The sequence below is a fragment of the Dipodomys spectabilis genome, unplaced genomic scaffold (assembly GCF_019054845.1).
Source record: "Dipodomys spectabilis isolate Male_0828 unplaced genomic scaffold, ASM1905484v1 ptg000163l, whole genome shotgun sequence".
Classification (NCBI taxonomy): domain Eukaryota; kingdom Metazoa; phylum Chordata; class Mammalia; order Rodentia; family Heteromyidae; genus Dipodomys; species Dipodomys spectabilis.
In genome coordinates this window covers 2,302,344-2,319,598 of record NW_024870840.1, presented here as the reverse complement: position 1 = coordinate 2,319,598, position 17,255 = coordinate 2,302,344, and positions in this window count along the sequence as shown.

Genomic DNA, 17,255 nt, shown 5'->3' with positions numbered 1-17,255 from the left:
AAGGGTTGACACTGTAAAAGAAAGAAATACACTCATTACCTGATTTGTTTAATTATAATACCTCTGTATATTACCTTTAAAAGAAAACTAAAATGCATAAAAATAAAATCATAAATGCATCTGCATATATATGTGACCGTTTTTCATTTATAAAATATTTATTCTTTTTTCTCATATGAGCAAATGTGTGTACAAAAAAGCACTTCTATTTGGGAAGTCTCTGGACAAGAATTTCAAATGTTACAATTTTTTTCATCATATCAATCTCTGAATGCGTTGACACTACAAAACATCCACAGTGCTAGACTGTCACGGAAAATACTTAGGAAAATCAAGGGAAGTCTCAAGGACAGAGTAGATTTTGTAGTGGCTCCAAGTCTACTGTCAATGGGAGTAATTAACTTTTGTCTCCTCTATGACAGGAGGTTGCAGGTGTAACCTAGGATAGCCAATTCACAAAGTTTACACATTTTTGCCATGCCAAAAACAAATAAATTTTCCCTACTGCTATGCATGCAGTCATAAGTTTTGTTCAATCTATGATTACCATGTCAACAAAGGACTTTTTTTCTCGGGCATTCTTTTTGAGAATTGTGTGCTGAACCTGAGATAAAGATTTGAGGTAGAAAATTTGACTACCCTTTACAAGTTAAGTGATCATCATTTCCCTCTTACCATTTCCATCTTGGACATTACTAAGATACTTTCAGTAAATCAAATTTGTAGTTCTTTGCTGCACAAAGCATATCCATGTCTTTTAGTCATTATGACCCCAATTTGAAATATTATTATCCTTAAATCTGACCCTTTCCTGTTTTTCTCAAGTATGGAACTCACACAAAAGCCAGAGTGACCCTTATATTACACCCACGCTGGAATTTCCTTTCAACAAATCCTCTGGGCAATACTTTTGGAAAATAGTTCTGGTGTCTGTTTATACAGAATTCTTTAAGATGTAATACTTATCTTCAGTAATTGGAATACGCCTACACTCAGACTTAACATCTAAAAATCTTGAAATATGTGACTCTTACTTGTTAACCTATGATTTTTGTTCTCTCAAGAGTTCTGTGGTTACCAACACAATCGGTTCATAAGTAATAGCCTTGTTCCTTTAGAATCCTTCTCTCTCACTGGGTTTAAAGAAAGATTTATTTTTACTCCCACTGTTAGTCTGCCTTCCCTGACTTCTTCATTCTTTTGTTATTTCTTTGAGCTTCTGTCTTCATCTTATGGATATTTTATATAGGTCATATGCTGTACAGGTATTATCTCTAGCTGAGTCTGTTTCTTTCAAGCGTCAAATAGCCAGATTATATTCTGAAATATTCAGGGCTTTCCAGCCAATCTACCCCTGTTAAGATTTTAAAAATGATTTATTCTCAAAATGACGTTTCATCTCTTTGTCCCACTAGAATATTTGTACTAGAGAAATTTCAAATTACAAGATATATTATTTTATACTTTTTTTTCTTTTGATCATGGGGCTTGAACTCAAGGCCTAGGGACAGAGTATCACAGAATTTCCTGCCCAGGATGGCAGATTTCAGCCTCCTGAGTAGCTGGGATTATACGCATGGGCCATAGGTGCCTGGCATTTTAATTCTTAAATAAGATGGCCATTTTGATATATAATAGTATTTTCTGGCCAGAGAAAGCATCCAATGTACAATTAGATGACACAGTTTCAAATGTTTAAAGATTATGTCTTTTGTTCAATCAACATTAGCATACAAAGAGGAAGAAAATAAACCTGAATTGACTTTGATTGAACCTAACCCTTGCTATGAATGTATTTACCACTTGGGCCATGCCTCCAGTCCTAATTTCATGTTATTTGTAAGCTTGCACTATTGTCTTCATTGACTTTGAAAAATGATCCTCCTAACATGTGTCAAACATACCTATAATCAAATAACTGGGATGTACTAGCATGGTCATATTATTTGTTAAGGTGAAATCTTGCTGACATTTTTGTCTGGATTGGCCTCAAACTGTAATTTGCCTAATCCAGCCTCCCAAATGGCTGAGATTACCAGTGTGTGTCACCACCAGGTCTCATCCTGTCCATTGACCTTTCTGAGTTTCATATTCTTACACCAAGTTCCCAAATCATAGGCACAATCCCTGCTTTTTAGTGGTTATCTTAAATGTTTTATAAATGCCACTTTTTGTAACAGTAAATAATCTTGAAAGACAGCTCATTCTCATGAAATTACAGGACTGGTTTCTCCTAAATTAACTACCTGTTTGGCATTAATAAAGAATGAATACTTTAAGATTGCATGAAGTGAGTGTGTGGAAAGCATCACATATTGCACATTTTCCTTGATGCATTTTATTTTACTTTTTTTTTTTCCTGATAGTTCTTCGAACTCATATATCAATCCTGCATTGTCTCTTGATCCCTTTTATTGTTCCTTGGATTTAATTTCAGGGTATTATTTTTTCATTCATTATAACCTATTGAAAATCCAGGAATTAGTGGCTACTGATTGAGGGACATATTTCTGTAGCTGTATATCATGTCCAAAGGATCCCCTAGAGGTTTCACGGGCTTCGCATCTTTTTTTTTTTATTGTGAAAATACGGTACACAGGGGTTACAATTACTAGGGCAAGGTAATGAGTACATTTCTTATCAAACATTGTTGCCTCTTCCTTTGTTCTTTGTTTCCCCTTCCCATCCCCTCCCCCCCCAACTCCCTTCCTCCCCCCCCTCCACTAAAGTTGTAAAGTTCGTTTGTTCAGCATAACTACTTATACAGCTCATTGTTCCAATGGGTCCACCTGTATCCATATTTAAACAATTTGTTTTTTCCCTTCCCCTCCACAAATTATACCAACATCAAATACAGTGAAAACAGGGGTTATACCATGGAGAAGGGACATACAAAGCAACAAAGAAATATCTTATAAATGTGTTAGAAACAATCACAAGAAAGAAAAAAACATTTGAGTGCTTATCTTGAGGTTAGTTTTGCCTAACATCAACTTATTTAAGTGAAGTAAGCCAGGCCCAAAGAAGCATAGGTCCCATGGTTTCTCTTATTCACATCTTTTAAAGTCTCGTTGAAACTTAACAAAATATTCAGTCTCCAAAAGCTATCTTTTACATGAAAATAAGCTGCATTTAAGAAAAAATATGTCACATGGAAGAGATTCAGGCCATAAATTTAATGAAAATAATGAGAGACAAATACAATATCAACAGTATCACAACTTAGCATAAATTTAGGCATGATGCATTCATTCCATAAATTCTAATTAGACAAACATAAAGGTTAAATAATCATGAAACATGTGTCCTCTTTCACTTCAAGCTAGCTAGAATTTCATCAATTCTCATTGGGTTCTTCTATCTCTCTATTTCTAATAACGAAGTACCAAATAGAATGCTCTAGTCTTGGTATCACCAATACCACTTTCAACTTTCCATTTCCCTAACAATCACCCTGACTTCATTCTCTTCTTCAAAATCAATGGCATTTTAGACTACTGATATTCTTGTTGCTGAAATTCTCTTCTTAAGTAAATCCATGTACATTTTACTGAGTATTTTTAGGTCTCGAAGTTGTAACTGAAAACTTTACATGGTGTCTGGGAGAACTTTCAGGTCAAATTGTCAGTTTACAAGCTCATTGGCCCGTTTTAAGCGATCCTGTGAAATGTTCCATTTAATTGTGACTGCCGGTGAGAGCAGCAGAGGCTGATAAACATTTCGAATCACAAGCAACTCAGTTCCACTGTGAACACAGTATACATTTTGTCATGGTTTTGAATTACTCTTTTGCTATAAAGAAGTTGTTCCCTTGTAACAACATAGTAAAAATATTAATTAATGTGTGTGAGGAAAGCTGGTATAAATGTATTATTTTTCTAACTCCATTCAACGAACATGATTTAGATGTTTAAATGTTATATAAATTAAGAAGGTTTTGCCACATTGAAGGATATGACTGTGTATGTACACTGTTACTGTACTTGAGAAGGTTTGTGCATAAAAGGAAGTTAAGTACTGTATTTCTATTTGAATTTCAAAACATCTCATTTAAGACATATGCTAGAGTGATACATCAATGAATTATTAAAGAGCAGACGAATTATCAAAGAAATAAAAAATTAAATTAATAGCCACATAATAAGGACTTACAGATATAAGAAATATAACCCTCAGCCCATTAGATATATCACATATTCCATCTTTTCAATCTTGTTAATCTGGTGTCACTTTACTTTATAGAAGAAGAAAGTAAAACAAAGCTTTATCTGCTTAAAAGCACACAACCAAAACAAATAGTAAAGTTATCAATGTGCCTTTTAACTCACTCTCCAATTTTTTTTAATTTAATTTAATTTTTTTTTGTGAACATACTGTACAGAGGGGTTACAATTACAAGGGCAGGATAATGTGTACATTTCTTATCAAGCATTGCAGCCTCCTCCTTTGTTTAACCTTCCCATCCCTTCCAATTTTTAAACCAATTCAAAGTTATAAGGAATAATATAAAAATATGGTTGGCAATATTCTTTTCTTAGATCTAAGAGGTTTTATACACTTGTTTGTACTTTTGCATATTTGCTTTTGGTTATACTGTGTCCTCAAAGTTCTAATTTGTATTTTTCTCCTACTTCTAGTTTCTGAAGCTGTGCTTACATGCAACATCTTCTGTTAATAGAACCTGGATGATTACTCTTCCTTGCACTTTATCTTCTGCTCAACTGTGATTCTAGAAACAAAGGTTTTGTTGTCTAGTTGGGGACTGAATAATGTCCCCCTGCATGCCAGATAAGTGCAATACCACTGGGCTGTATCTTCAGACCTAGATAACAAGTAGAATTTCGAAGAAAAAAGTATGTTTTATCATTGTAAAATTTAATGTATATTGAATTTTTGTTTTTGTTTAAATATCTGTTTTCAAAGGAAAGGAAAACTAGAGTGAGATAGAAAATGAAAACAAAGAATAGAATGCATGATAAACTAAGAAGCCATTTCTGTAATTCAAATGAAAGCTCATTATGATCTTGTCTTGTATGTTGTGAATTCTAATGTATATAAATCAAGGTATTTTAATTAATGACATGCTTTTCTTTCGTGGAAAAAGTGGGGAATGACCTGTTTTTTTCTCCTTCATAATTACTTCTCTTTCCAAGAAGAAGACTACACACACACACACACACACACACACACACACACACACACACGCACGCACACACGCACACACACACACATATCTCCCCTTAAAATAATGAAACAAAACAAGTGTCCTTCAAGGGGAAAGTACAGTCTTTCTTTTAAGTTAATGAAGTATCTTAATGATAATGAAATATGTAATTTACTCACTGAGTTTGTTTTAAATCCCATTTCTGCCAAATATACCTGATAGCAAAATTCATTAGTGTGGATACTTAATTAGTCTGCTGTATTTCACAGTACTGTTAAATTTCAGATGGATTTTAAATACACAATTCCAGTAAATACTAATGACTATTTGGATGGACGGGACAGAGATGAATCTCTATTCTGTATCTGGTTGATGATTCCATAACCCATTATAAATATTTCAGGTCATGTTTGTCACTAGAAAAACTATTCGTGTTTAACAAAGTAGATATTCCATCATATGATTTAAACTTACATACATTTTTTTCTTTTGGTTTATTTTACTCTGTGAAACTGTGTAGCTCTAAGTTTCTTAAGTATATAAACCATGATAAGAAAGAACAACGAGAAGTGTTTGTGGTTAATGAACTCTGATAAGTGCTTCTAAGATGCAGTCAACTTTTTGCCTCACTGAGTTAAATGGAATAAAGATGGGTAATGCTTGTGTTGGTGCATGGCTTCAATTTGTCCCTCAGGTCAATGAGCACTGAAAGGTATGATCCTAAGAAGTTTTTAAGAAAGTTTTTCATTTATTGTCTTTTGTGCAGCAATGTGATGTAGTCCTGAATCTTGTCATAAATTTATAACAGTAATAGCATTTTAAAGCTGGGCTCAGGTGGAGCATGCCTGTAATCCTAGCTACTCAGGAGGCTGAGATCTGAGGATCGTGGTTCAAAGCCAGCCTGGGCAAGAAAGGCTGTGAGATTTTATTTTCAATTAACCATCAGAAAACCAGAAGTGGAGCTATGGCTCAAGTGGTAGAGAGCTAGCCTTGAGCTGAAGAGATGAGGGACAGCACCCCTGCCCAGAGTTCAAGACCCATGACTGACAAAAAAAAACTCAAAAAAGCAAAAAACAAATAGCATTTTATATCATGCCATACTTTGCATATCTTTGACCAACATTCTACACTATCTTTCTTCTCAATAATATTTTATGTCTTATTAATGAGCTTCATTTCTATAAAAGCAGGTTTCATTTTTCCTTTCAGAAAAAAATTTCTATACAAATTTCTTGTTTTAACATACATTTTTATTGTAAAGATACTGTACAGAGGGTTTACGGTTACATGAAGAAGATAATGAGTCCATTTCCTATCGAACATTGCTACCCCTCCCCTTTGTTTTTCCCCTATCATCTCTTCCCTCCCCACTTCCCCAACTTTTACTTCCCGCCCCTGACGTGGTAAAGTTTGTTTTCATCATAGTATTTTGCATTGTCACAATGAATCAACCTGCATCCTTTTTTCAGCATTTTGTTTTTTCCCTCCTCTCCCCATATTAGAAAAATGTATATACAAGATTCAGGGCACTGGAATCAAAACCAAGGATTATACCATGGGGGAAAAACATACAAAAGAAACAAAAAGATCACATAGTACATTATAAGTACATTAAAAACAACAGCAACAGTTGGGAAGGTGGCTCAGTGGTAGAGCGCTTGCCTTGCATGCCTGAGGCCCTGGGTTCTATTCCTCAGCACCACATAAGAAAAAAGAAAAAAGCCTGAAGTGGTGCTGTGGCTCAAGTGGTAGAGCGCTAGCCTTGAGCTGAAAAGCTGAGGGACAGCGCCCAGGCCCAGAGTTCAGGCCCCACGACCGGACACCCCCCACCAAAAAAAAGAAGCTTTATTCTAAAACAACAGCAACAAAGATAAAACCTCTTGTGTTCCTATCTTGGGGTTCATTTCACTTAGCATCATCTTATAAGGTCATATGTACATAGCTTTTGACCTTTTCTGCTTGCCTAGTGACTGTTCCTTGAGTAGTTGAATACTTCTGAGTTTGTCCTTTACAGTTCATTTCCAGGGCTTTGTAAATGATCTTAGCCAGTTAACAAATACCAAAAAATTTATTATTTGAAGCAAAAATTATTTTTTCTCCTGAATCTATGCATCAGTGAGGTGATTCTTTTTTATATAATCCAACCCCGGATGATCTTGATCGGGTTGCTAATGTGTGCTAGATAGAGACTGCCTCATCCTGAGACCAGATATACCAGTTGGTCTTCCTATGCTAAATGTATTTCTTCTAAGGTTAGGCATGGGGTGTTTACACAGCAGTTATATTGGCAAAGGAAGGAAGCAGGATTCTACAAGAGCAAGATTATACTTTGTTTCAATAAAGTTTGTTATTGTCTTTTTGACCAAAAAACCACAGTCAGGCCCGGAATTGAATGGAGACGACTTTTACCATTAAGGAACATAAATACAAATGCTCATGAAAAATTATGGCCATTAATATATGGTACCAGAAATTTTATCTGGCTAAATAAAGGGAGGTAAAGCATAACTAGCATAGAGGTACAAAGAAATATACAAAGGCTTTCATGGCATATATCATTAAAATTTGGAAGTAATGGAAATGCATCTAAAGAAGTAATTAAAACAATAATGATGCATTCATGTAATTAGTATTATAGAGTTACTGGAAACTCTTTTACAATAATATGCACAATATGGGAAAATATTCCTAATATGTTAAGTAAAAATTGAGATGCAAAATTGAAAATTAAACAAGACTGATGAGCCGAAACATTTGTATGCATGTATAGGCATACATATATACATATACATATATATATATATATATATAATAGATAATAGAGATGGCTTTTATCAAAATGTTGATAATAGTTGCATTTAGCTAAGAGAATACAAAAATGTTTATCTTCCTTTTTAGTACTTTTCAGATTTCCTTAAGGTCCATAACCAATATGTAGTGTTTAATGTAAATATACATAAACTAAAAACTTTATTGTAGTAATCTGTACTGAATAGAATTCTAAGATGATTTCCAACATCCTCTGCCTAGAAAATGCACCTTGTCTAATTGATTTCCCTTGAACATGAAAAGACCTGAGAACATTATGTATTTCACTTTCTTGACTAGATTAAGCTATATAACAAAACACAGGGATTTGTAGTAGTAACATAAGGTCCCAAAAGAACTGCCCAGGAATTAATCAGAAAGGAGACTATTTTGGTTACATTTGATCAAATTAGAAGAGATCTTTAAAGGGATTGATCATTTTCAGAAGGAAGAGGTTTAGAGATTCTCCTGCTAATTTTGAGCAAGATATCTTAACAGAAAATAACATCACACATGTTATGGTGATTCCTCTTTCTGGTAATTTGCTTGGCTCATAGATGGCTACATATCCTTGGAGCTACGTTGTTAAACTTTCACATGACCACATGACTTCGTACAATTTCCTTGGATGAATCTCAGTCATCTTCTCTTCTTTTACTTTTCTGTCTTATTTATTGAACTGCCTGAGACAAGTCCCTGACAGGTCCATCACCCACCTTCATGGAAGGAGTGAACCACACTGCCACACAGATTCTCAAAGCATGGTTTTGGAACAGTAACTTCAGTATTAGATCTAAAGTCAAGAATGGAAATCTACTCATCCTGAGATAGTGAAGGTTATATGGCACATAACTGTGGACCTACACTGAGGTCTAAGAGAAACCCCTGTCCACATTAAACAAAACAAAGAGTTCCACATCATACAACTACACTGGATCTACACACAACCAAGAAATCTTAAGTGTCAAGAATGTATCACTGTCTCACATTCAGTAAGGATCCTGTGAGACACATGATCCAGGAAAATCATGTGTTGAGTTTTCCAATTGAATTTGAGACATTGTAAATTGGTTACACAGAAGTAGAATGTGAATACAGAAAATTCCTTCTTGCTTTCTTCATTTACTGGGTTTTCAAAGTATTCGTTCTGAGTGTAGTATATAACTCAAAATCATTTAATTATAAATGCGGCTGACCCTCATTTGCAACAATGAGAAGAACAAGACACTATGTTGAAAATCAAACTTTACAATTTAGGTGTGGGGGGGTAGTTGTGGAGGTAGGGATGGTAGGGGAAAAACAAAGGAGGAGGAAACAATGCTTGGTAAGAAATGTATTCATTACCTTGCTCATGTAACTGTAACTCCTCTGTACAGTATTTTCACAATAAAAAACTTACTAAAAACATAAAAAAGTAAATACAGCTGATTAGAATTATGTTGCTCATTCATTTTAATAACTTTTCAAAATGACAGTGTAGCAATGGCAATATGTCAAAGGAAAATCAAAAGACTTAAGATTGTGTTTCCACATAGAAAGCAGAATAGTACTCCTGGAGTTAACAAGTTGTCAACTGTCATTGATAAGTAGAGCTATTTATTAGGTAGATCAATCAATATTCAATTCAATAATATGTCAGAAAGATATTTTCATGGTCATATTAGTTGCATAAACTGTCAGCAAATTTAGAGCCACATAAACATTTTTCATATAAAATATAAACAAAATTACAAATATAATTAACAACCCAGAATCTAACACTATGTAATACTTTGAGTTCCTTTCTCATTACCTTTGGCAGGTAGTTATTGTTTCCTCGAAATCCCTGCTTAGCATCAAAATAAGTCTTGAGACCGAATTCTATGAAGCCATTTCTAATCCATCTGATTTAATTTGGGAAATAACATTGATATTTCTTTGAGAAAATTGCATTCATTTCATGATTTAAACAGTCTTTCTCTAATGTCTATCAGCAACTAAAGACTAGACAAAATCAGGTTTTCCACCTCCATTACAACCTTAAAAAAGGACATAGCACTTACTATAGTGAGGTTCAAAACAGGTGGAAAGAGTTAACAGAAAATAACATCACATATATTATGGTGATTCCTCTTTCTGGTAATTTGCTTGGCTCATAGATGGCTACATATCCTTGGAGCTACGTTGCTAAACTTTCACATGACCACATGACTTCGTACAATTTCCTTGGATGAATCTCAGTCATCCTCTCTTCTGTTACTTTTCTGTCTTATTTATTGTACTGCCTGAGACAAGTCCCTGACAGGTCCATCACCCACCTTCATGGAAGGAATGAACCACACTGCCACACAGATTCTCAAAGCATGGTTTTGGAACAGTAACTTCAGTATTAGATCTAAAGTCAAGAATGGAAATCTACTCATCCTGAGATATAGTGAGTTCTTGAAGTGTTACCATCAAAAAGGTATTCTAAATGGGCAAGGTTATCTCAAACTTTATTTTAAACCTTTATAGTTTACTGTCTAATAACTTTAGGTTATGATAAGCTCAACTTTTACCTTGATAGAAAAATCATGGCAAAACTTCCTTTGGATAGACAAGTATGAAGATTTGTTTGTTTACAAAGGGACACAGTCTTTTTTCTTTAGAAATGATGTCAAACCTAGATATTAATTTTAAAAGCATGAGACTACCTGCCTTTGCTCCCATTGTAGTTTTTCTGTTTATCCCTAGTCGCTGATACCTCATGTTGGTCTAGAAAAACACGGTCCCAACAGGTGGCTTTTCATCTGGAAGCGAAATAAGGGCACTTAACCACCTGGCAGGTAAACATAATTTGCATATTTCAGAAATTTCTGATTCATTGATTATTGCCCTGATAAAGAAAATATAAAAGCGAAGAGCATTTTAGTTTTAGACTTTGACAAATTTAGGGTTGAATTCTATGACTTAAAACTTTGTAATGTAAGTTACCTACTCTCTATCTGTAGGTGCTATAAATATAGTACTATTGATAATCTAGCAAAAGAGTCAGCCATGTAACAGGTGCTCAAGAAATTGTCATTTTGTCCCACTTCCACTATCCACAATCAAGGATCTGATGCCAGACAACTTCATTTTCCAAAACCACTTGCTGCCAGGGCCAGCTGGTACATATTCATAGCCCTTATGTTCTAGTCAGATAAACTCCCACATACTGTCTGAAGATTTCAGCATTGTGAAACCATCATTTTCATTCATCCTTTGATTCCTTATTATTTTTCATCTTCTTCTTTTCACCTTGCCAAATATAGCTTGTGGTGGGTGGTAAGCAGTGTAACACAGGAAAGTATCCTGATGAGTAACGTACATAACCACAACATTCTAAAATTATAACAACTAATATATATGGAGAAATTAACATGAGTCAAGTGTTCTTGTGTGTAATGACTCAATCAGTCCCCAAAGAAAACTGTTGACATAAGATTATCTCTAATTCTAAGTGAGAAATCAATAAATATACAGCCCATAGCCACAAAGCTGAGAAATAACAGATGTAATAATATAAACAAAATAGAAATTCTGGAATTCTAGGCCAGGTATGGTGCCTTACACCTGTTTTCACAGCCTTGGGGAGATGGAGCCTTGAGGGTAATGAGTTTGAAACTATGCATTTTTCCCAAGTCACTCAAAAAGGACAGACAGGAAGACAGACAAACAGACAGATGAAAGAAAGGAAATACATAGCAAAAGAAGAAAGAAGGATAAGTGTGGGGGCGGGGGGGAGAGAATTGGGGGGCGGGGGAGGATGGAAAAGGATGGGAAGGGGAAACAAAGGAGGAGGCTACAATGCAATTGTAACTCCTCTGTACAGTATTTTCACAATAAAAAAACAATTAAAAAAAAGAAAGAAGGAAAGAAGAAAGGAATATACATTTTTACACTATGAATTTCTGCAGAACATTTAAAATAAAACATGAACCATAAACAAAATAGTATTAAGACCTACTCCTGTACACATAGCTCTTAGAATATCAGTATACATTAATATCTTTTGTAATACCTCATATACAAATTCAAATTGTTTGTTAATCTATCCAATCTAACTGAATCAAAATCTGCCTGCTCATGCCTGCCTTGTTTTGACATAGATGCAAATATTTTCAAACAGTCGATATTATACTGAGATATTTGTAGGTTTAAGAAGCCAATGAACTTGTGAAGATATTATGGTATACCAACTTCTAAAACTATAGAAAAGAGTGCAAATATACTTTTAATTACATTCATTGCTTGCTAGTAACACTCTCTCTGAACCACGATGCCAATGAAGGGACTAATTTGTTTATATGTAACTTGTTTCTGAAGTTGGAGTCACCTTGCCCTTCAGTTCTAGGGAATATTTATTTAATATCTGATTAACTCGGGTATTGATTTAATTGATGATTGATTTAATCATCTGTGAAAATCAAATCTTCAAGAGGCATTAAAAGTCCCAGGAGCATTAGAAAAAAGATAAAAATCTCATTATTTTTCCTCTTGAGTTCTTATTCCAGTGAATTATTGTTTAGAGTTTGCTTTATTTCTCTCCTACCATTTTACGTATTCTCTGAATAGCTTTAGTGAAGTCTACACTGTGGTCATTGCCTTCTCCAAAGGCAGCAACCTGATCAGGAGGAACCATATTGCTATGTCATAAATCTAATGTGTCATAATCAACTTGCATATTAGTCAAGAGAGTAACAAAACATGGTGTATGCTTCTCAATTAAAGTGACATGTTTGGAACAGTAGGAGACAAGAAAAAAAGAACTAATTTTACTTAACATAATGTGGCCAGAAGAGGCATTTCCAAAGAAGTTATACAGTCTGATTTATGTATTTTGAAAGACACCTTGGGTACTGTGTAAAGAATGTATTGCATGGAGTGGGGCCAAAGGCAGATGAGTAGAGAGATCAGTTAGACTACTGCGAATGAAGGTGGACTGAGTAGGGGTAGGATAAACAATGAGAATTATTTATTAGTTCTTCAGAGTAGCCATTCTCAGTATATGATTCCATATCCTGTAGCACAAATTCTGTACTTACTGCATCAGAAATTCTGGCACTGCATGATAGTATTTTATCCGATGGTATTTCAGTCAATTTTAATCATTGGTGAAGTTGAGATAACTCCTTGACATAATAGTAAATAAGCCATTTTAAAGGATTAAAAATGACTAATCCTTATGTTTATTTACTTATGCAAGGAAAAGGGATCTTGCAGACTTTCCATAAAATTAAAGATAAGAAAATTTGTCTTCTTTTGTAATCACCTTCAAACACAATGCATGGTGTCCAGCTAAAATTTCCTTGGCCATATCTGCAGCTCAGGCCTAGTTGGACCATTGCAGTAACTGATAACTGTACCTCTCTGATCCTCCTCCCATTTCTCTGCTTTCTGATTTCTGCTCATGTCTTAAGCAAAGTAGTTTTCCTGCTTAGTGGCTCATTGGGTCCCCTGAGCTCAAAAGGCAACACCTGACCTTCCTTTCTTCAATATTTTTCTGTGCAGTGCTTGTTTGAAGGAGAATCTTGGTATCACCTATTGAGAACAAGCAATTTTAATTTACAAAGATTTATAGCTATTTAGAAAATAATTTCAAAAGTATTGAATTATTAAAAATAATTACAAATAAAAATTTAAATGTGCTTTAATGTTACTATCAAAATTCATTGTGAAATTTTAAATTATTGATGCCTTTGATGATATTTCATGTCTATTTTAGTTTGGACCTCCAATAAAATACAACTTTAATTTCCAATCTTGCACTTGAACTTTTATGAATATTCTCTCCAAGTCTTATATCAAATCAATAGTGATTGAACTCCATTCCTCCTGTAAATTATTTTCAAATTTTAGTGACAATTATTGCCAGTACATTGTACTATCTGACACAGAATTGATTTAAAGCATAATCCAAGGAAACTTACTCTCATTCTCCTACTCAGTGATTTTACTGCATTTGTTACAGCAATATTTTGCACTTCTTTTCAATATCAATGTAAAAGCAGTGTATGACAAAATCTTTTTCTTTCAGAACTGTTGTTCTTTTATATGAATGCCTCTCTATTAATCATAACTGTGGCAGCTCAATGCTGAGATTGCAGCATGAAACGTAATTTATTAAAATCTCTCCCAGGCAGACCTGCCTGACACAGGAAACTCAGTATTTATTAATGCCTTTTCCATTTTAAACTTAGAGAAAGCTGAATTTAATTCAGTAAAACTTGTGACACTGCCTTCATACTCAGTTTTTTGAAGCATAGAAAGAAGTCTCTATCAACTGACATATGCTATGAAATAAGGAATAACTTTCTAAAGGTTTTTCTTTCTCTTTCTTTCTTTTTTGACAGTTTCATGATTTTTTTTAACTTTCTGGAAGATTTTCCCTATAGATCAGTGCTAAGCTAGGTTTTATGGCTGGGACAATGTAATAGTCCCTTGTACCTGACTTCTGAATAATCTACACCAGATAACCAAGACAAATAAGACCTATAGAAAAGATAGATTTTGCTAGGTTTCTCTATACAACTCAGAAAGTATGACTATTCAAATTTCAGGAATCTTTCCCTGAAAATATGTTGAGTTAAACAGAAAATTTGGTCTGTGTAACCATTGCTGTATTTCTTAGGAAAGGTTGGGATGATGTAACAATAGAGTCATAGAAGCTGAGACTGGTCAGTCCCAAAGTTGGATTGAGGATCTCAAGTAAAAAGATTAATAAAATGAGACTTGACTGACAGTTTTCTGGTCTAGAAAATGAAAACAATTGGGAAAAAATGTTCTCTTTTTGAAGAAGCAAAAGAGAAGAAGGTACTGTTTTATATCTAACATCTATACACTAACCCCCAAATGATTTATTATTTTCTGCTGTACAAAAATGTTCTTTGGAGATTTTCCTTTGATTATGTCAACATTGCTTCCACACTTTCAACATTTCCCTGATACACTACCTAAGAAAATGATTGAAAGTTTTGTGGGTAAAATGATCTTACTTATATAACCAAGCAGATGTGATCTGTTACCATATAAGTAAGTCCACTGTGAGTACCCTTATTATCATGCTTGTTATTTTAAGATTTATACTAGTAATAGTTTGCTTGTGAAAAACATTAAAAATATGATCTTTTTCTAATAAATCTTCAAAGGATGGTCCACATTATCTCTGCATTTCTTTCCATACAACATCAAAATGATGAAGTATGTGAGATTTTACCTTAATCCTAAATTAAGCATTAGCTCCCCGCAGCTTTCTAGATGAGAGCAGATGATGGCAGACTCTGGGACAGAAAGAAAGAACTTTATTGTTCATGACACAATAGATGGTCTGGTCTTCCTTTATGTAAATTCATGGAGTGCATGTGGACTGATCCAGAGAGGTGCTGGTGACAGAGTTCAGGGTTTCTCCTGTCTATTAGGGCAGTTATAATCACCTTATCTCAATCTTTGCTCCCTAAGGAGTTTACAATATCAATCTGATTAGGAAGCAACTCTTCCCAGGGACATGCTGGAATCCTTTCAGGTTGCTTACTAGATAAACAACCAGGAAAAGACAGCTCAGGACAAACTGTTACATGACATGTAGACTCACTAGGGAGAATGTACCCATCTGAATGAACTGCTGGAAAATAGCAGCTATTTCTTAATTTGGTGAAATGTGATTGGAATATTCTTTATATAAATGCTATGTAGGTATTTGTCTTACTTTGGATTGCTAGAACAAAGTGCCATCCATATATTGGCTGGTTTATAAACAAGAGTATCTGCTATAGTATAGCCGACTTCTGACTTCTTATGGTAAGTTCCCACCTGGAAAGTGCATGAGAGATCTCTGAGGTCTGAGTTCTCTGAGATCCCTTTCATAAGGTTCACTACCATTCATGAGGTCTTCCACTCATGGTAGAACTTTCAGATACTTCACCTCCTAACCTCACCACTTTGAGTGTTGTGATTTCAAAATGTACATTTTGAAAGAGTAAACTATTCAGTCTGTTGCCATATGCTACTTATAATGCAGGGTATTTTCCTATAGATCTTTTCTTCTAAATATTTTCAGCTTAAAACTAACTTTTCTAGTACTCTATAATTAAGTACCATTAAATTTGTCACCTCAACCTAGTTTGAAAGCATTGTGCAAATCGCATACTATTAATCTCCATGGAGATCTCTGCTCTGCCGTCCACATCCTAAATCTAAATTCACACACACACACACACACACACACACACACACCACACACACACACACACACACATGAACACACACACACACACACAAAACACACACACACATGAACACACACACACACACACACACACACACACTGTATTAGTCTCTATGCAAGAAAGTTAGCATTTGGGAATGTAGAAAGGATTTGTGTTGGTCTGGTATGCAGAACTTTGTTTCTTTGCAGCTGTAAAAATAAGACACAGAGATAATTACTTCTACTTTTTCTCCTTTTCCTTATTTCCTCCAAACTAGCCCTCAAAATTCTGTTTCAGTGTTTAAGTCCTGATAAAGTATGTATGTCTCAACATTTAATTTCCATTTTGTTCCTTAGCTTCAACATTTGCAAAGATGAATTATAAATTTATAGCCAGTTGTTCCTAGGAGATATACTGACCAAAATAGCCTACTTGAAGTATGTAATCAATTTCATGCTTTTTCCAAGCTAAATTTTATACATAGGATATTCTGAAGGGACAAATAAAACAAGATTATTGGAGTAAACATTTTGAGTTATGAATTATTATAATACCTGGTCTATTGTTCAGCATTAGTAATGATTTGATTCAGTATGAAAATCATTTTTCTTTCAAGAAAACCCAAATCATAAAAAATATTTATTTACATGCAAATGAGTCATATAATTGCTTTCACTTTAATCTGAAATTCCACTCAATTAAAAGATGAACCTATGTAGAAATAATTGACTAATTAATATCTGTAGAGAAAATTGGAGAGTAAAGAGAGATGATGAAAAGAATAATTTCTTAAAATACTACCTTTCTCTATATGTAGACAAAATATTTAATAAAATCTTCAGTTTATGAATGTTAAAGTGGGTTCAGAATGAGTTTATATGCTTTACCAAGGTTACATCATTAAATAACTCATGAGCCAATTATACTAGTACATTTCTGTAATCTCAACTACTTTAGAGGTAAAAGTAGAAAGATTATAGATTAGCCTTGGCAAAAATGTCATGGAAATTGTATATTGAATAAAGGCATTGTGTGGTAGTATATGCCTGTAACCCAAGCTACTTGGAGGTGAATATAGG